The sequence below is a fragment of the Schistocerca serialis genome, chromosome 10, assembly GCF_023864345.2.
Source record: "Schistocerca serialis cubense isolate TAMUIC-IGC-003099 chromosome 10, iqSchSeri2.2, whole genome shotgun sequence".
NCBI lineage: Eukaryota > Metazoa > Arthropoda > Insecta > Orthoptera > Acrididae > Schistocerca > Schistocerca serialis.
The window spans coordinates 238,200,193-238,224,165 of record NC_064647.1 but is presented as its reverse complement, the minus strand read 5'-3'; the positions used below and the strand labels follow the sequence as shown (position 1 = coordinate 238,224,165).

The window sequence follows — 23,973 nt, the reverse complement described above, 5'->3', positions numbered from 1 at the left end:
CCTTTAATGGGAATGAGAGAAGAGAGATGCTATCACATAAGCAACGAGTAGACTTGGAGAAAGCTTTTGAAAATGTTGACTGGAATACTCTCTTTCAAGGTCTGAAGGTGGCAGGGGTCAAATACAGGTAGCGAAAGGCTATTCACAATTTGCACAGAAACCAGATGGCAGTTAAGAAAGTCGTGGGGCACAGAAGGGAAGCAGTGGTTGTGAAGGGAGTGGGACAGGGTTGTAGCCTATCCCCAATGTTATTCAGTCTGTATATTGAGCAAGCAGTAAAGGAAACCAAAAGAAAAATTTTGTAGTAGGAATTAAAATCCATGGAGGAGAAATGAAATGGTTCACCGATACCATTGTAATTGTCACAGACAGCAAGGACTTGAAAGAGAAGTTGAACGGAATAGATAGTGACTTGGAAGAATGATTAGGATAAACATCAACAAAAGCAATAGGAGGATAATGGAACGTGGCGGATTTAAATCAGGTGATGCTGAGGGAATTAGGAAATGAGACACTTAAAGTAGTAGATGCTTTCTGCTATTCGGGGAGCAAAATAACTGATGATGGTCGAAGTAGAGAGGATATAAAATTTAGACTGGTTATGTCAAGAAAAGCGTTTCTGAAGAAGAGAAATTTGTTAACATCGAGTATAGATTTAAGTGTCAGGAAGTCCTTTCTGAAAGTATTTGTATGCAATGTAACCATGTATGGAAGTGAAACATGGACGATAAATAGTTTGTACAAGAATAGAATAGAGGTTTTCGAAATGTGGTGCTACAGAAGAATGCTGAAGATTAAATGGATTGATCACATAACTAATGAGGAGGTATTGAATAGGACTGGGGAGAAGAGGAGTTTGTGGCACAACTTGACAAGAAGAAGGGACCGATTTGTAGGACATGTTCTGAGGCATCAGGGGATCACAAATTTAGCATTGGAGGACAGCGTGGAGGGTAAAAATCGTAGAGGGAGACCAAGAGATGAATACACTATGCAGATTCAGAAGAATGTAGGTTGCAATAGTTACTCGGAGATGAAGAGGCTTGCACAGGATAGAGAAGCATGAAGAGATGCATCCAACCAGTCTCGGGACTGAAGACCGCAACAACAACACCAACAACCAGTGAACGGGCATGCCCGGAACGATTTTTCAATTTAAAATGCGGTACCGTTGAATTTATGAAGGAAAAAGTAGTACAGGAACGAAAATTAGAACATCCGGCATGGGTTGCAGACCTCGCATATTGCACGGCCTTGTCTGCACGCTGCCGACAGTAAGACACTGCAAGGTGAGGAACAAGTTGTTTCTGATTTGACGGGATACATGTAAACAGAAAACAGCTTCGTAGAAGGACTCATTCTAGCAAACGCAGTTCAGCTCCGCGAGCTCGCTGCCGTTAAAGGAATCGCGAGGTGTGAAGTATCCATTGTGGCCTCGAAAGGATAGTTTTCTAAACGTTTAATGACTCTGTCAACCTTACGTCTGTTTTAGAGGTATTAGAATATGAGTCATGTGGCAAGAATATATTACCGTCACAAATAAATTTGAATGCAGCGAAGAGACATGACAGTTACCGGACGGACAGTTCATAATTTTCTGGAAAACAAAAATGGGGTACGAAGGAGATGTGAACACGGGTCTCCTCCTTTGCAGTCCAACACCGTGCTATTCAAATTCCCTTCATGTTGCACACCTTGAGCTTGGACCATTCGCTGTTTCTGTTTTGCTTCCTTTTCACTGTTCAGTACACCTTCTTTCTGTTTTCACCCTTGATCTGTGTAAAGTTTTTGACGTGCTATCCACATGGTCATCATACCACAAAATGTGAGGGGAGGAGGGAGGGTGCGATGGTGAGTTTCCCTTGTCAGAAGCTTCAGTCTTTTACACCACCATGGGACTGTAGACCTTAGTATGATATACAGGGTGTTACAAAAAGGTACGGCCAAACTTTCAGGAAACATTCCTCACACACAAAGAAAGAAAATATGTTATGTGGACATGTGTCCGGAAACGCTTACTTTCCATGTTATAGTTCATTTTATTACTTCTCTTCAAATCACATTAATCATGGAATGGAAATACACAGCAACAGAACGTACCAGCGTGACTTCAAACACTTTGTTACAGGAAATGTTCAAAATGTCCTCCGTTAGCGAGGATACGTGCATCCACCCTCCGTCGCATGGAATCCCTGATGAGCTGATGCAGCCCTGGAAAATGGCGTATTGTATCACAGCCGTCCACAATACGAGCACGAAGAGTCTCTACATTTGGTACCGCTGTACATGGTAGGGAAACAACTGGTTCTCCCGTAGCAGTCTCCTTACAGTGACGTGGTCAACGTTACCTTGTACAGCGGCAACTTCTCTGACGCTGACATTACGGTTATCGTCAACCGCACGAAGAATTGCCTCGTACATTGCAGGTGTCCTCGTCGTTCTAGGTCTTCCCCCAGTCGCAAGTCATATGCTGCAATGTTCCGTGCTCCCTAAGACGCCGATCAATTGCTTCGAACGTCTTCTGTCGGGACACCTTCGTTTTGGAAATCTGTCTCTATACAAACGTACCGCGTTACGGCTATTGCCCCGTGCTAATCCTGACATCAAATGAGCATCTGCCAACTCCGCATTTGTAAACATTGCACTGGCTGCAAAACCACGTTCGTGATGAACACTAACCTGTTGATGCTACGTACTGACGTGCTTGATGCTAGTACTGTAGAGCAATGAGTTGCATGTCAACACAAGCACCGAAGTCAACATTACCTTCCTTCAATTGGGCCAACTGGCGGTGAATCGAGGAAGTACAGTACATACTGACGAAACTAAAATCAGCTCTAACATGGAAATTAAGCGTTTCCGGACACATGTCCGCATAACATCTTTTCTTTATTTGTGTGTGAGGAATGTTTCCTGAAAGTTTGGCCGTACCCTTTTGTAACACCCTGTATAAATTTCAAATTGATACCCCTGCCTGTTCCTGAAAAAATGGCCTCATAACAGTCAGAGAGATAAGCGGATGATATAGTGTTCACATAATGATTCTGTTTTTACCGACTGAGGTACGGAACCCTAAAAAGTACTGTGATAGGTTTGAGAAAATTTATTCCCCCATGGTCTCAACATATATAAGGCGAAAATTTGTTCCCCCGTGGTATCGACACATGTAAGGCCACTTTCTTCAAGATTCTTTAACCCATCTGTAAAAGAAGAGTTTTTGATTATGCTGTAAATCACCCCTTCACAGACTTTCTAGCTTCCTCATTGTTCATAAATTGTCTTCCCCTGAGACGCTTCTTGCAGTTCGGAAACAGATAATACACTGAAGTGCCAGAGAAACTGGTATCAAATACGGAGACGTGTAAACAGGCAGAATACGGCGCTGCGGTCGGCAACGCATATGTAAGGCAACAATAGACTGGTGCAATTGTTAGACCGGTTATTGCTGCTACAATGGGAGGTTATCAAGATCTGAGTGGGTTTGAACGTGGTGCTGTAGTCGGCGCATGACCGATGGGACACAGCATCTCTGAGGCAGCGATGAAGTGGGGATTGCCCCGTACCACTGTTGCACGAGTGTACCGTGAATATCAGGAATTCGGCGAAACATCAAATCTCCGACATCTGCTCGCTCACCGATAGATCTGTACCTACAGATTGGAAAATTGCGCAGGTCGCACCAGTGTCAATAAAGTAATGGCCGCTATCGACAGGGGATCCCAAGGATTCCGTATTTCTAGATTTCCGGAAAGCTTTTGACACCGTTCCTCGCAAGCGACTTCTAATCAAGCTGCGGGCCTATGGGGTATCGTCTCAGTCGTGCGTCTGGATTCGTGATTCCTGTCAGGAAGGTCGCAGTTCGTAGTAATAGACGGCAAATCATCGAGAAAAAGTGAAGTGAAATCAGGTGTTCCCCAGGGCAGCGTCCTCGGACCTCTGCTGTTCCTGATCTATATAAATGACCTGGTTGACAATCTGAGCAGCTCTCTTAGGTTGTTCACATATGATGCTGTAATTTACCGTCTAGTAAGGTCATCCGAAGACCAGTATCAGTTGCAAAGCGATTTAGAAAAGATTGCTGTATGGTGTGGCAGGTGGCAGTTAATGCTAAATAACGAAAAGTGTGAGGTGATCCACATGAGTTCCAAAAGAAATCCGTTGGAATTCGATTACTCGATAAATAGTACAATTCTCAAGGCTGTCAGTTCAACTAAGTACCTGGGTGTAAAAATTACGAAACTTCAGTTGGAAAGACCACATAGATAATATTGTGGGGAAGGCGAGCCAAAGGTTGCGTTTCATTGGCAGGACACTTAGAAGATGCAACAAGTCCACTAAAGAGACAGCTTACACTACACTCGTTCTTCCTCTGTTAGAATATTGCTGCGCGGTGTGGGATCCTTACCAGGTGGGATTGATGGATGACATCGAAAGGGTGCAAAAAAGGGCAGCTCGTTTTGTATTATCACGTAATAGTGGAGAGAGTGTGGCAGATATGATACGCGAGTTGGGATGGAAGTCATTAAAGCAAAGACGTTTTTCGTCGCGGCGAGATCTATTTACGAAATTTCAGTCACCAACTTTCTCTTCCGAATGCGAAAATATTTTGTTGAGCCCAACCTGCATAGGTAGAAATGATCATCAAAGTAAAATAAGAGAAATCAGTGCTCGAACAGAAAGGTTTAGGTGTTCGTTTTTCCCGCGCGCTGTTCGGGAGTGGATTGGTAGAGAGATTGTATGATAGTGGATCGATGAATCCTCTGCCAAGCACTTAAATGTGAATTGCAGAGTAATCATGTGGATATAGATGTTGCGGCCGGAAAAGATCCTGCAAGAATGGGACCAACTACGACTGAAGAGACTCGTTCAACGTGGCGGAAGTGCAGCCCTTCCGCAAGTTGCTCCAGATCTTAGTACTGGCTCATCAACAATTGTCAATGTGCGAACAGTTCCATGAAACATCGATATGGGCATTTGGAATCAAAGGCTCACTACTCTACCCTTGATGACTGCACGACACCCTCGCCTGGGTCCGTCAACACCGACATTGGACTGTTGGTGACTGAAAACATGTTGCCTTGTCGGAGGAGTGTCGTTTCAAATTGTATCGAGCAGATGGACGTGTACAGGTATGGAGACCTCCTCATGAATCCATGGAATCTGCGCGTCAGCAGGGAGCCGGTCACTGTGGCCGAGCGGTTCTAGGCGCTTCAGTCTGGAACCGCGCGAGCGCTACGGTCGTAGGTTCGAATCCTGCCTCGGGCATGGATGTGTGTGATGTCCTTAGCTTAGTTAGGTTTAAGTAGTTCTAAGTTCTAGGGGACTGATGACCTCAGAAGTTAAGTCGCATAGTGCTCAGAGCCATTTGAGCCATTTTGAGGCACGTGTTACGCTGCACTGCTCGTTTTCTGTGCGGATTACGCCGATCAGCTGGAGTATCAGTAACCAAGACAGCCAACGCACTCAATGTTTCAAGGGCAACTGTTTCGAAAGTCATGACAGCCCACACAAAACATGGAAAGAGGACATCGTCTAAACGTAATGTTGTTGTTGTTGTTGTTGTCTTCCGTCCTGAGACTGGTTTGATGCAGCTCTCTATGCCTCTCTATCCTGTGCAAGCTTCTTCATCTCCCAGTACTTACTGCAACCTACGTCCTTCTGAATCTGCTTAGTGTATTCATCTCTTGGTCTCCCTCTACGATTTTTACCCTCCACACTGCCCTCCAATGCTAAATTGGTGATCCCTTGATGCCTCAGAACATGTCCTACCAATCGGTCCCTTCTTCTAGTCGAGTTGTGCCACAAACTCCTCTTCTCCCCAATTCTATTCAATACCTCCTCATTAGTTATGCGATCTACCCATTCAATCTTCAGCATTCTTCTGTAGCACCACATTTCGAAAGCTTCTATTCTCTTCTTGTCTAAACTATTTATCATCCATGTTTCACTTCCATACATGGCTACACTCCATACAAATACTTTCAGAAACGGTTTCCTGACACTGAAATCTATACTCGATGTTAACAAATTTCTCTTCTTCAGAAACGCTTTTCTTGCCATTGCCAGTCTACATTTTATATCCTCTCTACTTCGACCATCATCAGTTATTTTGCTCCCCAAATAGCACAACTCCTTTACTACCTTAAGTGTCTCATTTCCTAATCTAATTGCCTCCGCATCACCCGACATAATTCGACTACATTCCATTATCCTCGTTTTGCTTTTGTTAATGTTCATCTTATATCCTCCTTTCAAGACACTGTCCGTTCCATTCATCTGCTCTTCCAAGTCCTTTGCTGTCTCTGACAGAATTACAATGTCATCGGCTAACCTCAAAGTTTTTATTCCTTCTCCATGGATTTTAATACCTACTCCGAATTTTTCTTTTGTTTCCTTTACTACTTGCTCAATATACAGACTGAATAACGTCGGGGATAGGCTACAACCCTGTCTCACTCCCTTCCCAACCACTGCTTCCCTTTCATGGCCCTCAACTCTTATAACTGCCATCTGGTTTCTGTACAAATTGTAAATACCCTTTTGCTCCCTGTATATAACCCCTGCCACCTTCAGAATTTGAAAGAGAGTATTCCAGTCAACATTGTCAAAAGCTTTCTCTAAGTCTACAAATGCTAGAAACGTAGGTTTGCCTTTCCTTAATCTTTCTTCTAAGATAAGTCGTAGGGTCAGTATTGCCTCACGTGTTCCAATATTTCTTCGGAATCCAAACTGATCTTCCCCAAGGTCGGCTTCTACTAGTTTTTCCATTCGTCTGTAAAGAATTCGCGTTAGTATTTTGCAGCTGTGGCTTATTAAACTGATTGTTCGGTAATTTTCACATCTTGTACGCTAACACAAATTGTGTCGAAACAACACAAAACTACGGCGGCTGCAGAGCTCAACAGCCATCATAGAGACTCCACATCTATCGACACTGTCCGCCAAGAACTCCAAAAGCGGATACTCATGGACGAGCTGGAAACTATTAGTTACAACAAATGCGAAGAAGCTTAAAACATTGTGTCAGGAGCATAAATCCTGGACGGCTGATCAGTGGAAACACGTCATATGGTCCGACGAATCAACGTTTTCGTTATTTCCAACATCGGGCCGGATTTACGTCTGGAGAAAGCCAAAAGAAACCTAGAGTTGTGATTGCTTAATTCCGACGGTTCGCCATGGAGGTGGAAGTGTGATGGTATGGGCAGCCATATCACAGTATTCTGCTGGTCCGATTATTATCTCAAAGGCCGTGTTACAGCCAACGATTATGTGAACATTTTAGACGATCAGGTGCACCCCGTGATTCAAATATTGTTTCCTAACAATGATGCCGTATTTCAGGACGATAATGCACTCATTCACACAGCCAGGATATGGTATGAGGAGCATGCAACAGAGTGCAGCGTCTTCCCTGGCCAGCACAGTCCCCGGACTTGAACGTTACGGAACCCTTGTGGGCGGTATTGGAGCACAGACTCCGGAGCAGATTTCCGCCTCCCTCGGCACTACAGGAGTTAAAAGAGGTTCTGATCGAAGAGTGGCATAACATTCCACTGGAAACTATACTATCATTATATGCCAGTATTCCAAGAAGCATCGCAGCTGCATTAGGGGCAAGTGGGTGTCCAACCCCTTATTAATAAAGCATTCCCAGGTAAGTACAGGTGTTCAGATTATTTTGCCTATCTCCTGTAGATACTCCGCAAGCCAGAGGGTACCCTGTACCACTACTAGTCATTTGCTTTCCTGTTCCACTCGCAAGTAGAGCGAGGGAAAAACGACTGTTCAAAATCGTTCAAATGGCTCGGAGCACTATTGGACTTAACATCTGTGGTCATCAGTCCCCTAGAACTTAGAACGACTTAAACCTAACTAACCTAAGGACATCGCACACATCCATGCCCGAGGCAGGATTCGAACCTGCGACCGTAGCAGTCGCGCGGTTCCGGACTGAGCGCCTAGAACCGCTAGACCACCGCGACCGGCAAAAACGACTGTCTATATGCTTCCGTATGAACCCTAATTTATCGTATGTCTTCTTCGTGGTCCTAAAGCGCAATGTATGTTGGCCATGGTAGCATAATTCGGCAGTCACGGCTACAAATGCAGGTTATCTAAAATTGCTCCGTAGTGTTCCTCGAAAAGAACGCAGCCTGCCCTCCAGGGATTCCCATTTGAGTTCCTGAAGCATTGCCGTAATGTTGTTCGACCTACCGGTAACAAGTCTAGAAGCTCGCCTCTGAACTGTTTCGATGTCTTCTTTTAATCCTACCTGCTACACGTCACAATCACTCCAGCAATACTCAAGAATAGGTCGTTCCAGCGTCCCATATGCGCTCTCCTCTACAGATGAACAATGCTTTCCTAAAATTCCAACAATAAAGCGAAGTCGACCATTCGACTTCCGTACCACAACGCTCACAGTTCGTTTCATTTCAGATCGCTTCACAACGTTACGGCCAGATACACTACTGGCCATTAAAATTGCTACACCAAGAAGAAATGCAGATTCATGAGACAAATATATTATACTATAACTGACATGTGATTACATTTTCACGCGATTTGGGTGCATCGATCCTGAGAAATCAGAACCCAGAACAACCACCACTGGCCGTAGTAACGGCCTTGATACGTCTGGGCATTGAGTCAAACAGAGCTTGGATGGCGTGTGCAGCTTCAACACGATACCACAGTTCATCACGAGTAGTGACTGGCGTATTGTGACGAGCCAGTTGCTCGGCCACCATTGACCAGACGTTTTCAATTGGTGAGAGATCTGGAGAATGTGCTGGCCAGGGCAGCAGTCGTACATTTTCTGTATCCAGAAAGGCACGTACAGGACCTGCAACATGCGGTCGTGCATTCTCCTGCTGAAATGTAGCGTTTCGAAAAAATGTTCAATATTGTGTGAAATCTTACAGGACTTAACTGTTAAGGTCATCAGTCCCTAAGCTTACACACTAGTTAACCTAAATTATCCTAAAGACAAACACAGAGATCCATGCCCGAGGGAGGGCTCGAACCTCCGTCGAGACCAACCGCACAGTCCATGACTGCAGCGCCCTAGACCGCACGGCTAATCCCGCGCGGTAGGGTTTCGCAGGGATCGAATGAAGGGTAGAGTCACGGGTCGTAACACATCTGAAATGTAACGTCCACTGTTCAAAGTGCCGCCAATGCGAAGAAGAGGTGACTGAGACGTGTAACCAATGGCACCCCATACCATCACTCCGGGTGACACGCCAGTATGGCGATGACGAATACACGCTTCCAATGTGCATTCACCGCGATGTCGCCAAATACGGATGCGACCACCATGATGCTGTAAGCAGAACCTGGATTCATCCGAAAAAATGACGTTTTGCCATTCGTGCACCCAGGTTCGTCGTTGAGTACACCATCCCAGGCGCTCCTGTCTGTGATGCAGCGTCAAGGGTAACTGCAGCCACGGTCTCTGAGCTAATAGTCCATGTTGCTGCAAACGTCGTCGAACTGTTCGTGCAGATGGTTGTTGTGTTGCAAACGTCCCCATCTGTTGACTCAGGGATCGAGACGTGGCTGCACGATCCGTTACAGCCATGCGGATAAGATGCCTGTCATCTCGACTCGATTGCTAGTGATACGAGGCCGTTGGGATCCAGCACGGCGTTCCACATTACCCTCCTGAACCCACCGATTCCATATTCTGCCAACAGTCATTGGATCTCGGCCAACGCGAGCAGCAATGTCGCGATACAATAAACCGCAATCGCGATGGGCTACAATCCGACCTTTATCAAAGTGTTGGTACGCATTTCTCCTACTTACACGAGGCATCACAACAACGTTTCACCAGTCAACGTCGGTCAACTGCTGTTTGTGTATGAGAAATCGGTTGTAAACTTTCCTCATGTCAGCACGTTGTAGGTGTCGTCTCCGGCGCCAGCCTTGTGTGAATGCTCTGAAAAGCTAATCATTTGCATATCACAGCATCATTGCGCGTCTGTAGCACGTCATCTTCGTGGTGTAGCAATTTTAATGACTAGTAGTGTATTTAAACGACGTGACTGTGTAAAGCAGGCCACTGCTAATCCTGTATCCGAACATTATGGGTTTGTTTTTCCTACTTATCCACACTAACTTACGTTTGGAGCTGGCTGAAATCCATCACACCAATTAGAAATTTTGTCGTAAGTTGCTTGTATCCTCCTATAGTCACTCAACTTCGGCGCCCTACCGTACACTACAGCATCATCAGCAAACAGCCGCAGACTGCTGTCTACGCCCACCCTGTGCGCCAAATTACGAGTATACAGCTCGCCTTGTACCAGGCTGCGCTGAAGGCGACTGGACCCAGTGCAATACCTTTCAATGAAAATGATGGGATGGAAAAGTGTTGTTTCTGATGAACACATCTTTGCGAACTTGCTTGCGCTAAAAGGAACGTGCACTTCGGTTACCAGGTCCACCGTGGCGTCAGGAAGACACCGAGCTAGGTGTCGCAGTGATTAGCGTAAGGGACTCGCTTTCGGGAGCACGTTTTCAAACCTGCGTCCGGCCGTCCAGATTTAGGTTTAACGTGAGTTCCCTAAATCGCTCCAGGCAAATGTCGGGATGGTTCCTTTGATACAGCACTGACGATTTTGTTCGTCATCCTTGACCCAATCCGAACTTGTGCTCCGTCTCTAATGACCTCGGTGTCGGCGGGAACTAAACCCAATCTTCCTTCCTTCCGTGAGGAAGAGCATCCGGTCATAAAGCTAAATCTAATAGATAGTATCCCAGAAGGAATAGTGTGAAAGGAGCGCCTATTTGAAGGAAAAAACTTCATCTGGACATATACAGTGTTTCGAATGGTTTCTGAGATAGAAATCTAACGTACGTTCTTATTTATGCAACTGATGGTTCTACACACAAATTTCAGTGACTGAAGAGAAATCATGAAAGAAGCCCCACAGGGTTCAATTTTAGGTCCACTCTTATTCCTGTGGCAGAACGATATCCCAAAGAAAGAGATTGAAAGCAACGGCGTAGGTTGGGCTAGAGTAAAACGTCAAATAGATTAGGTGGGTAGGACTCATACATACGCACCACCAGCTTAAAAACATATGTATGCATCTGCCCAATAAGCAGGAGACCCGGGTTCCAATCGTGGCCTGGCACACATTTTCAACTTTCTCCATTGATTTATACGGATGCCCACTGGCAGCTAATGTCTTTAGTAATTTTGTGTCTTGGCACACTAAACGTGTTCTACCTCGGAAACCACTCGGAATACTGCACAAATGACCATTTCTCCTGTGACACCCTGCATAAAAATGAAAATATGTTTGTTTGTTCGCCTTCCTTGCATCCCTATACCACTCATCCGATAGCGATGAGATTTTGGTGAGTTACTACATGTACCGTTTTTGTGGTATAATAAGGAACCGCCCATCATTCAAAGGATTGGCAGTGGAAGGGGGGTGGCGTGCAGGCTTAACTCAAGAGCGTCTGGAGTAATTTAGGTCAAAATTTTGTATTTACATTACTCATTAATTGTATAAAAATATTGTGGGCGAAATGTAACACACCAGCCATAGAGGTAGGGGCGGGAACTAATAAAAATATTCGATAACGACCGACATTAGTTTCAAATCCACAGTTTTCGGGGTCAGTAAACTTACTAGAGATTGTGACGATGACGGTTCACCCCTAGAATTGATTCCTACCGAAATCATGTCATACTTACCTCATACAGGGTGTACATAAATGCCGGGAACACTTTCAGTTATTTATTGCACAAGAACCGAACATTGTTCAGATATCATACATATGTCATTTTGAAGAGAAACCATGAAAGTTTTTTCGTGTATACCGCCTCAGCGTAGTTTGGTAATTTGCCGATAGTCAGCGCTAGTCGCAAACATAGCTCGCTCCGCACCTGAACTCGCTGTTTCGTGAAATGACCTCCGTGATGACCAGATCTCACTCCGTGTGATTTTTTTTCTGTGGGGACACACTAAAGATCAGATTTATGTACCGCCTCTACCACGTGATGTAGCAGAGCTCTGGAAGAGAATATGGGAAGCGACTGCCACAGTCGACGATGCCATGTCGGCCGGAGTGAGCGAGCGGTTCTAGGCGCTTCTGGAACCGCGCGACCGCTACGGTCGCAGGTTCGAATCCTGCCTCGGGCATGGATGTGTCTGATGTCCTTAGGTTAGTTAGGTTTAAGTAGTTCTAAGTTCTAGGGGACTTATGACCACAGCAGTTAAGTGCTCAGAGCCATTTGAACCATTTTTGATGCCATACTGGGACGTGGCAAGAATTCGATTACTCTATTGATGTCTGCCGGGTCACTCGTGGTTCGCATATCGAATGCTTGTAAAAAATAAAATAAAACTTTCAGAGTTTCTCTTCAAAATGCAATATGTATGACGTCTGTACAATGTTTAGTTCTTGTGCAATAAATAATTGGTAGTGTTCCCGGACTTTACGTACAACCTGTATTTGTCACGCCGCGTGTCGAGGTTTGAAATTTGACAACTAAAGCTGTCTAAACATTGATAGGTATAATTTCAGTGTTTTTTTTTTAGTGTGCTACTTCTTTCTCTGCATATGACAACCCTATTCTGTCGATTAAAGGAAACGATTATGACCACCTGACCACCTGCTTGGTAGCGTGCTGGTCTACCTTTGGAAAGCAATAAAGTAGCGGGTTCGACAAGTGGTTGCTAGGCTTCGGGAACTATGTGGCGCCACACGACCACGCACAGCTGACCCAGTGGCCGTAAATTACGGGCTGGCAGTTGGTGGCCGCGGAGTCGACTGCCGACAGCGTCCCAGACGTGTTCCACTGGGTTCGCGTCAGACGAATTCAGTGGCCAAGACATCAGCGTAAGTTCAAAGCACTGTAGCACTATCCTGGCGTTGCTGGATGATGCTATCGCTTTCACTGAAGACATCAAGTATGAAGAGTTGCAGGCGATCCGGGACTGTCACGGTGCCGTCGATTACTACCGCAGATGCCATGGAAGCCTAGGTGAAGAGCACAATACTGCCCCATTGGCCTGCGTCTGTGGCGCTCATGTTTCGAGCAGCCGCCCGCCTGCATGGCGGCAAATCTGGACACGACCGTGTCCTGTCGTAACAAGAAACGTGATTCATCCGACCGCGCGACACGTTCCTACCAATCCACGGTCCAATTTCGACGATCCTGTGCGCCACTGCAATGGTAACGATTGATGTCGCTGGATCAACATGGAACCTTCCAGGCGTTGTCTGCTGTGGTGTCCTATGTTCAACAATGTGTGCTGAACGGTGAACCCAGAAACTCTTGTACGAGGCATGTCAAAAAATAAGTGTACTGTGACCATAACGGGTTGTGGTTTTTCGTTTTCTGAGGGTTGGCGACACTGAGTGGTAGAGGGGGATCTCCTGACCAGAGCGAGCCTCGGAGGAACACGGTGGTCGTCATATCAAATTCTTGCCGAGTTTCCAGCCTTGTCATCTGAGCACAGTATTAGAGCGGTCCACCCGGCCGCCATCATCAGGTGAGAAAAGCCACGCTGCTCTAGCCGATAACTGATTCCACTCGCAAATGACTGCACCTTTATATGTATCGGAAGTACAAGACCGCATGCGCTAGATACAGTGCGCACGCGCTCAATCATTCCTGCTGCCCTTTGGCGCAGAAAAAGTTGCAGCGCCTCCGGTGGTGACTACTGTTGAAAACGATATAGAGTTACAAATGATTATTCATAGCCGGCCGATTCAGATGCCGTTGTTTCATCATGTCTGATAAAAGAGGATTCCACGTTCTACTTAGCGGGTATCCATTATCACGATTAATGACATTATCCGCTAGTCTGATTTCGACAGATTCTTTTAAAACACAATCCCAGTACCGAGAAGCATTTGCAACTATTTCCGTCTCTTTGAATAAAATCCTGTGACCCTCTGTAAGGCAATGCTCCGCCACCGCAGGTTTATCTGGTTGTAATAATCGCGTATGGCGATGATTGAAAATACACCTGTCCTTGATGGTAACTACACTACTGGCCATTACAATTGCTGCACCACGTAGATGACGTGCTACAGAGGCGAAATTTAACCGACACGAAGAAGATGCTGTAATATGCAAATGATTAGTTTTTCAGAGAATTCACACAAGGTTGGCGCCGGTGGCGACACCTACAACGTGCTGACATGAGGAAAGTTTCCAACCGATTTCTCATACACAACCAGCAGTTGACCGGCGTTGCCTGGTGAATCGTTGTTGTGATGCCTCGTGTAAGGAGGAGAAATGCGTACCATCACGTTTCCGACTTTGGTAAAGGTCGGATTGTAGTCTATCGCGATTGCCGTTTATCGTATCGCAACATTCCTGCTCGCGTTGGTCGAGATCTAGTGACTGTTAGCAGAACATGGAATCGGTGGGTTCAGGAGGGTAATACGGAACGCCGTGCTGCATCCCAACGGCCTCGTATCACTTGCAGTTAGATGACAGGCATCTTATCCACATGGCTGTAACGGATCGCGCTGCCACGTCTCGATCCCTGAGTCAACAGATGGGGACGTTTGCAAGACAACAACCATCTGCACGAACAGTTCGATGACGTTTGCAGCAACATGGACTATCAGCTCGGAGACCGTGGCTGCGATTACCCATGACGCTGCATCACAGACAGGAGCGCCTGGGATGGTGTACTCAACGACGAACCTGGGTGCACGAATGGCAAAACGTCATTTTTTCGGATGAATCCAGGTTCTGTTTACAGCATCGTGATGGTCGCATCCGTGTTTGGCGACATCGCGGTGAACGCACATTGGAATCGTGTATTCGTCATCGCCATACTGGCGTATCACCCGCCGTGATGGTATGGGGTGCCATTGGTTACACGTCTCGGTCACCTCTTGTTCGGACTGACGGCACTTTGAACAGTGGACTTTACATTTCAGATGTGTTACGACCCGTGGCGCTACCCTTGATTCGATCCCAGCGAAACCCTACATTTCAGGGGGATAATGCACGACCGCATGTTGCCGGTCCTGTACGGGCCTTTCTGGATACAGAAAATGTTCGACTGCTGTCCTGGCCAGCACATTCTCCAGATCTCTCACCAATTGAAAACGTCTGGTCGATGGTGGCCGAGCAACTGGCTCGTCACAATACGCCAGTCAGTACTCTTGATGAACTGTGCTATCGTGTTTGAAGCTGCATGGGCAGCTGTACCTATACACGCCATCCAAGCTCTGTTTGACTCAATGCCCAGGCGTATCAAGGCCGTTATTACGACCAGATGTGGTTGTTCTGGGTACTGATTTCTCAGAATCTATGCAGCGAAAGTGCGTGAAAATGTAATCACATGTCAGTTCTGGTATAATATATTTATCCAATGAATACCCGTTTATCATCTGCATTTCTTCTTGGTGTAGCAATTTTAATGGCCAGCAGTGTATGACTGAAATCACCACGTGACCATCGACACTGGCCGTAGGCGCAGTGGCAGAGCGTTGCACAGTCTGATGAATTCCGATACTTTCTTCGTCATGCCGATGGGAGGGCACCAATCCGTCCAGGGAAACAGCTCCTTGACACACGTATTGCGGGACGGAGACAAGCCGTCGGTCTCTTACGTTCTTGGGAACATTCACGTTGGCAACCGTGGGTGTAGTGAAGTTCGCGCAAGGCACCATGGTGGCCAAGGAGTGTCATATGCCGGGTCCAGATCCCTTCATCACGATCATGTTTTCCGACGGTAGTGGCATTTTTCAACAAGACAATGCGCCATGTCACAAGGCGAGGGGTGTGTGGAGTGGTTCGAGGAGCGTGGTGGCGAGTCCCAGTTGATGCGCTGGCTCCCTAGCTCGTCAAATGTGACTCCCAAGCTCGCCACATCTGAAGCCGATCGGACGCATCTGGGATGTGATTGAGCGTGGCGTCATAGGTCATCGCCCCCCTCCACGGAATTTACGGGAATCGGGTGACTAGTGTGTGCAGATGTGGTGCCAACTCCCTCCAGCGACCTACCAAGGCCTCACTCGTTCCAAGCCATAACACGTCGCCGCTGTTACCCGTGCCGAAGCTGGACGTAGCGGCTATTGGGAAGGTGCTCATAACGTTCTGGACGATCAGTGTAACCACAGCTTAACGTAAACCATCTTGCTGTTTAGAGTTGCAGTAACATTGGTTTCCGGAGAACTCTAAATACGCTGCTTATTATTCCGAAAACGTTTTCAGTTACTCTCCTAGCTCTTGAATGTCAATAATTAAAAGCTCTTTCAATTGAGCGTTTATTATGACTTCCCACAAGTGGTTTCGCAAGACACTCTGGCGTAACAAATGCACTGTGCATCGTCAGCAACTACTACAAAGGACATGTCCACACCTCTTCCTGGTAAAGATCGTTTGGATGTTATTCGCTGCGTGTTTTGCTCAATAGCAGCATATAAGCGTCTTCCCAAAAATGCAGCTGCATCACACTTACGTCCTCACACACTAACGTCCGCATTAAAAAATTGTACTCTGCATTACACAATCCCATGAGCGCAATACTGAAACGTCCTTTACAGTCGTGGTATAAACTACCGCTGTTTACTGGAGCTTGCAGAGAACAACGTTCTTACCACCAAGTGCGCCGATGCAATTCAGACAGTCCTAATTACAATAAAATCCTTTGGCAACATCATCCCATTCTGTTTCATTGTTTGGTACCTAAAAAAATGTGTGATGTTATTAATCATACAAGTATAAAAATACATAACCTTTTTCACTTATATTTTTCACCACACAATAAAACGCTGTTATTGCTAAAAATATAAGCCACATACACTCCTAGTGGCTTATATTTCTTTATAATAATAGTTGTGAAGTACTACAATTCCTTCAGCTTTGATCTCGGTTTTTATACTCTGCATGACTCGCCCCAAACTGCCCTTGACGAGAATTGGCGCAGAGGATCCACCCACAGAAGATACAAGTGATAACAGGGATGCTGAAAAATCCATAGATAGCATAGTATCAGAACCTGCTAGTGTACCAGATCCATCCACAAACTCTACACAAAAATCAGCAACTGTTCACAAGAAACGTCAGAACAAACGTTCCTCACCGGACTCAAAATGTTCTGCCACGAAAAGAAAAAAAAAAAAACAATTCCTACGATGTGTTCTCATCAACAGTGAATAAAAGTTGGGATGAGGATATATCTATTTTGGAGAGTATGTAGGCGAGCCATTCAAAAAGATTCAAGATAGGAGAACTAGGGCTCCGCTTTGTCATGGCATTTCAACCATACCTTACCAAGCTGAATGTGGAGGAACAGGAGGTACATTTTCTCCGCTATTCCTTCTTTAATTTGTAAATTATGCTGGTTCACAACGAACAGTTCAACATCATGCTGCTCATGCATATAATCAGACTGACTCCATCAACTCGCCCGCTGGTAACTATCAGCAAACTACTCAACAGAGTTCATACCCTTCCCCCAGCACCCCCCCTCCCCCTCCCCAAATAAGGAACAGCAAGCCCCAATATTCTCCTGTGCGAATGCAAATAAATCAAGATGGTGATAATCACTGATAAATTCATTTCCTCAAAATTAATGTTCAAGCTTATCGAATTTTAGGTGCCGTATTAAATTGAATGTGTTAAAGACAGGTCACAATGTTATAAAATGTAAATAATTGTGAATAAACCATTTTATGAACAAAGCTTATTGTCAACAGTTCTTGCTTTCATGCGCAGTACCTCAAAGATGCAACAACAGCCTTGTATACATCCGTAATGAATTTTGAAATGGAGGTATTGGAGAGTCTGTATAGATACATTAAAGAATTGTAGCAAACACCTGTCGTTAAGAAATGACGAGTAGTCGCTAACATTTCCCTGGGCGATATTGCTTCTCGATATTCCTGCGTTATGTAATGTCCAGTGCAACATGGATTGATAAACACTTGCTGTAATTGTAACAAAATTCTCGTATCCACATGAGAGATGTAAATCTCGCATTGACGAGTTACAGGCTCCTTCCGAATATCTTCCAGCTAGAAAACTTGCAATGTACCCTCTCGTCGTTTTCGCCCTTTTTAGTAGTTCATAGTATGCGCCTGCCGTTACCACAAGAGCTGAAGTGGCTGAACTGTCCATATTAGGTCAAAATCGACAAATCAGTAAAAACACTATATCTCTGTACAAAAAGTCTTACACTTCAGACCTCTATAAAAATGTTGTAGATGTCGCAGGTAATTTGGAACAGTAGACAAAAAGACCTGCAACATGTGCCTACAACTTGTTACAAGGGAAACGTCTGTCTACTATAGTCGTGATAAATAGACTCCGTCCGAACAGATCGCGGGAGGCCCAACGGTACCGACCAACCGCCGTGTCATCCTCAGCTGATAGGCGTCGCTGGATGTTGTCTGCACACTGCTCTTCCGTGTGCCGCTTCTCCACAAGGTCTGGGTGCACCGCGCTTGCCAACAGCGCTCGGCACACCCGGACGGTGACCCATCCGAGTGCTGGCCCAGCCTGACAGTGTTTAAGTTCGGTGATCTGACGAGAACTGGAGTTATCACTGTGGCATGGCTGTTGACCTGCTAAATAAAGCTTGGTTGTAATGGCTATGTTTGTGACAGTGCCACCTGAAACATTGTCATATTAACGACATTTTCTTGCTTTTTATGTTGAGTGCTTAAAGATAACTACATGTATATGCATGTTTGCCAAACATTCGCCGAAATATTATCTATTATGACAAAAGCTGGCCAAAACATGACCTGTTACAAAAATGTGTTAATATGAACTTATATGCACAATAAGAATACATTTTTCTGCGTTAAAGATCCTGGTTCCATGCATAAATTGTGGTAAAATTCACACTGAATTTTGGAAAAAAATATAACTTGTCATCAGAATCAGGACCCTAGTGGTGACAGAGTGCTGGCTGCGCACATACTACCTGAAACATCCCGTTCTTTTACTGGGTACTGGATATAGTAAATCGGTGTTTTTCCACATCCTGGTAAACGATATGGTATTTTTAAGACTTGTGGACTTCTGCCTGAAAACTGATTCGATGCAACTCTACAGTCTCGTGTCCTACGCAGGTGTCTTGCCTCTGCATTTTACACACAATTATTTAATCCTAGCACGCTGACCAGAGTTAAACCCGTCCTCACACAGGATGTGTTTCTCATCGTGAAGTTCACAAGACGTGATTTCTGTCAGTGTCCTCGGTGGACGGTTGGAAGTTAGCCGCTGCATCACCATCGGGATTCGACCGTCGATCAATGGAAATGTGTCGGCTCTTTGGGTGAGTCACTATGAAAATGTGTCGGCTCTTTGGGTGAGTCACTATGGAAATGTGTCAGCTCTTTGGGTGAGTCACTATGGAAATGTGTCGGCTCTTTGGGTGAGTCACTATGGAAATGTGTCGGCTCTTTGGTTGAGTCACTATGGAAATGTGTCGGCTCTTTGTGTGAGTCACTATGGAAATGTGTTGGCTCTTTGGGTGAGTCACTTTTTTGCTACAGTAGGTCGATGGTCGTCTCCACAGACGCCGTCATCGAGGTGGAGGGCGCCTAGAAACGTGCATCGCGCCACGGACGCAGGCGTGACGTGTTGCTCATCGCGATTTGCGACTGCAGCGCTCTCCAGCAGCAGTTGTCACCTGTAACTGGCTCGCAAATGACGAGTGTAAATTTCATAGAATGGCTATACGTCCGCTGTATTTGGAAGCAAATGAAATACCTGACCACCAATTTATCCGTAGTCAAGGATGTCATCTGCTGTGTCACTCACTTTGGAATACAGGAAGGGTGTAGCCAGAGGGGGAGGGGGGGGGGTTCCATGAGGTCTGGATCAACCTTATCACGTACATGAAATTACACACGACCTAGTTGCCGTTTAGTGATAATGAAAGATACTCTCATTTTCAATCATATGACGAAAAAGGGATACGCACTATAATCAGCTAAGGTAACGATGATTTAAATTATCTAAACATCGGTAGCAGTATCAGCTATCTGCCATCGCTATTGTAGCGGAGACCAATTATTGGTCTTGCTTGGTTTCAGTTGTTGTTTTGTTCAGTTCAGTTCTGACTTGCTGTTGAATTTAATGTACACCGATTAGCCGAAACGTTATGACGACTTAACACCGTGGCGTTGGATGCCGCCTGGTGGCGTTGCCAGCGCGTGACACGATAAAGAAAAATAAGTAGGTGGAGCAGACACGGACGGACCACCACCCTAGAGAAGATATGGGCTGCAAATGGGGAACTCCACTGAGATAAGCGACTTTGACAAAGGGCACATTATTGTTACGTAGAGTCCGTGAACGAGTATCTCGAAAACGGCGAAGCTGACCGAATGTTCACGTGCTACTGTCGTGAGTATCTGCGGAAAGAGGTAGGACAGTGAAACTACCACTACTTGCTAAATGGTTCGCCATCTGCGACTCTTCACGAAACATGGTATTCGGAGGCTTCTCTGCTCTGTAAAGTAGGATAGATGGTGGTGATCTGTAGCACTTCTGACAAAAGAGCACAATACTGCTGCACGCACAAGTGTTTCGGAGCACACCGTTCATCGTACGCTGTCGAACGTGGAGCTCCGCAGCAGAGCATCCCTACGTGTTCACATGTTGGCTAACGTACATCGTCAATCACGATTACACTGGGCACGAGACCATAGGGATTCGGCTGTCGATCAATGGAAACGTGTCAGCTCTTCAGCTGAATCACGTTTTTGTTACACTAGGTCGCTGGTCGTGTCCACATTCTTCATCATCGAGGTGACTCGATCATACTGTAATGGACGAGAAAGGACCTTACGACTCACACGTCTTGTTCGAGTACCCCGCTCGACACATCATCATCTTGCAGCTCGCTTTCAGTTCTGCCGTTCCTATGTCGACTGGCAACTCTGTCACAAGCGAAACGTGTTACTCTCAGACGAGGCCAGAAATCCCCCGACGCAAGGTGGTGCCAGTGTTTCTCTGCGGAGACCTATGGTGAGTGATACCTGCCAAATGTTGTCCAGGAAATCGACAGATTTTCAGGTTTCTGTGATGCTGTGGGGAGGCTTCAGTGTTGACAGCCATACGGATCTTGTCCACGGTCGCCTCACCGCCAGGCAGTGCATCGAACAGATCCCATTGGACCATGTGGTGACTGTTGCATATGGTGGTGACCCTGAATTTCTTCTAATACCAGGGCCACGTGAACAGGGATATGTCGCAAAGCCTGGACATGGATGTAGTGGAATGGTCGATGGTGAGTCCCAACCTAAAGGCCATCGTGAATGTGTGAGACATGCTTGACAGACGTGTCCGTCGCCGTCCTGTTCCACCACATACTCTCCAAGAATTCTCGTTGAAGAGTGGGAACGGATACCCCACATTGGCCTCCGTAGACTTGAATGGAGCATGCCAGGCAGTGATAAACGCTCACGGAAGGCGTATACGACACTGTTCAGGTCTTTTTGTGGAAATAATGGAGGATGTAATTATGTTTCGTTGTGTACTTAATTTGTGAAAGATAACGGTATAAGTTAGTAACATACCCAGTCCTCAATCCTTGATCTTTGGAGTATGGCAGACGTCCGAAGTCATATTCCCCTAATTCTTTTGAGCAATATGTAAAGAGTGTAGAACAAAGGAAGTATAAATCTGTAAAAGGTAAAAATAGTAAGATTAAAGAAGGAACTATAGGGAACAACTAAAATTATACGTCGTAAAACATTAGCAGGGTACAACATTAGCCGCGCGGAGTGGCCGCACGGCTTGAGGCGCCATGTCACGGATTGCGCGGCCCCTCCCGCCGGAGGTTCGAGTCCTCCCTCGGGCATGGGTGTGTGTGTTGTTCTTAGCATAAGTCAGTTTAAGTAGTGTTTAAGTCTACGGACCGATGACCTCAGCAGTTTGGTCCCTTAGGAATTCACACATTCTTTGTTCAATATTGGAAGTATAAAACCTAAAAGGTATGAAACAGTGAAATTACATAAGTGGAATTACGTGAGGCTACTAAAATTCCAGGGAACAGGATGCGACATTTGCGGGCAGTTTTTACCGTCTCTACGCTAGGACGGTGTTCGAGCCGCTCTCTTCTCACTGATTTGGGATGTTGCTCATAGCCGGCCAGTGTGGCTGAGCGGTTCTAGGCGCTTCAGTCTGGAACCGCGTGACCGCTACGGTCGCAGGTTCGAATCCTGCCTCGGGCATGGATGTGTGTGATGTCCTTAGGTTAGTTAGGTTTAAGTACTTCTAAGTTCTAGGGGACTGATGACCTGAGATGTTAAGTCCCATAGTGCTCAGAGCCATTTGAGCCATTTTGTTGCTCATATGGGCGTTGGGTCGAAGTGGACGACTGGAAGAGACGTTCCAAGTTTCTTAAAAGTGTACTGTCAAGAAAGTCGTGCTTACAACTTAATGTACTGCAAGCCTGTTGTAAACGTTGCGTAAAAATCTGTTTCTTCCAACATCGTTAGTGAGTATCTCTGTGTCATTGTGAAGCGCATCCAAATGGCTGTCAGTGGTTCCAGGCGAGTGCTGCGTTCTGCTTGTACCTATTTCAAACGTCCTGGCTGCCTGTCGGACCGTGAGTTTTTGAACACGTTTCACATTTCTATCCAAGCTAGTTTGTGTATTGTTTGGCACCCACTGGAATCTCATTCGGCAGGACGACGGCTCAAATCCGCATTCGACCTTCCTGATTTAGATTTTCAGTGATTTCCCTAAATCAATACAGGCAAATGCCGTGCCGGGACGGTTCCTTTGAAAGGGCACGGCCGATTTACTTCCCCATCCATCATACAGTCCGAGCTTCAGCCAGATGGTTTCGTCCACAACGTGATATTTCGGCAGGCTAACTTCTTGCAATCTTCAGGCATTCCTGACCGCTCGTTTATCAGAAACGTCTGAAGGTGGTAGGAAGTCAGCCTGCAAAAATATCGCGCCTTCTGCACAACGCCAAACGGCTGAATACTCAAGAATTATTTCAACAGGATCGTAGTTTTTCATTCACGCGTTGTTTCAAACTGAAGCGAAAACTAGTCTTAAAACCTGTACCTAAATTTGTATTACGAAACTACACTGAAGCGCCTAAGAAACTGGTATAGGCATGCGTATTCAACTACAGAAACATGTAAACAGGCAGAATACGGCGCTGCGGTCGGTCGCAACGCCTATAGAAGACAACAACTGTACGGCACAGTTGTTCGGTAGGTTACTGCTGCTACAATGGAAGGTTATCAAGACTTAAGTGGGTTTGAACGTGGTGTTACAGTCGGCGCACGAGGGATGGGACACAGCATCTCCGAGGTAGCGATGAAGTGGGGATTTTCCCGTACGACCATTTCACAAGTGTATCGTGAATATCGAATCCGATAGAACATCAAATCTCTGATATCACTGGGGCCGGAAAAAGATCCTGCAAGAACGGAACCAACGACGACTGAAGAGAATCGTTCAACGTGACAGAAGTGCAACCCCTCCGAAAACTGCCTCAGATTTCAGCGCCGGGCCATCAACAAGTGTCAGCGTGCGAACCATTCAACGAAACATTAACAATATGGGCTTTCGGAGCCGAAGGACTACTCGTGTACCCTTGATGAATGCACCACACGAAGCTTTACACCTCGCCTAGGCCCGTGAACACCTACATTGGACTGTTGACGACTGGAAACGTGTTGCCTCGTCGGACGAATCTCGTTTCAAATTGTATCGAGCAGATGGCCGTGTGCGGGTAGGGAGGCAACCTCATGAATCCATGGACCCTGCATGTCAGCAGGGGACTGTTCAAGCTGGTGGAGGCTCTGGTGTGGGGCATGTGCAATTGGAGAGATATGGGAACCCTGATACGTCTAGGTACGACACTGACAGTTGACACGTACGTAAGGTCATTTCTGATCACCTGCATACATTAATGTACGTTGTGCATTCTAACGGACTTAGGCAAATCCAGCAGGACAATGTGACGCCCCACACGGCCAGATTTGCTACAG

At 46.0% G+C, this 23,973-nt stretch overlaps 1 protein-coding gene and 1 pseudogene across 3 annotated transcripts in view; one reads left to right on the top strand and one right to left on the bottom strand.

Moving 5' to 3' along the window:
• LOC126424764 (putative mediator of RNA polymerase II transcription subunit 12) overlaps nucleotides 1-23,973 on the top strand; it is a 454,189-nt gene that overhangs the window by 43,280 nt on the left and 386,936 nt on the right. The window lies entirely within an intron of this gene.
• LOC126425545 (5S ribosomal RNA) lies at nucleotides 18,446-18,564 on the bottom strand (annotated as a pseudogene).